This window comes from Prionailurus viverrinus, chromosome A3 (genome assembly GCF_022837055.1).
Source record: "Prionailurus viverrinus isolate Anna chromosome A3, UM_Priviv_1.0, whole genome shotgun sequence".
NCBI lineage: Eukaryota > Metazoa > Chordata > Mammalia > Carnivora > Felidae > Prionailurus > Prionailurus viverrinus.
In genome coordinates, this window is record NC_062563.1 from 108,827,347 (window position 1) to 108,827,850 (window position 504).

Here is a 504-nt window from a genome sequence, read left to right on the forward strand (position 1 = left end):
TATATACTTATCATAATATTATATTATTAAATATTTATATTTAAAACCAGTTTGGAAATCTCTGCTTTTTAATGGAATATTATACCATTTATATTTAGGGTAATTAAGGATATATTTGGATTCATAGCTAACACCTTACTATTTTGTTTTCTATTTATCCTATTTGTTACTTGGTCCTTCTTCTTTCTTGCCTTCCTTTGATTTAATTGACTACTTATAAAAATTATGCCATCTTTCTTCTATTTATACATTATATTGTTTATACATAATTTTACTATTCTATTAACAGTAACCCTAGAGTTTATAATATGTACCCTTGTTGTTTCAGTTTAGCATAAATTAATACTTTTACTGTGTCTGGGGCAATATATCCTTCCTGGCATCCTCGTCAGAGGTGTATACTATCCTGATATGCTATCTAGGAGTGGACATAGGTCCTTACCATTTATGGAAACTGACCCCTGTCTGATTCTCTATCCTTCGGGATTCAACAGATCCAAATTC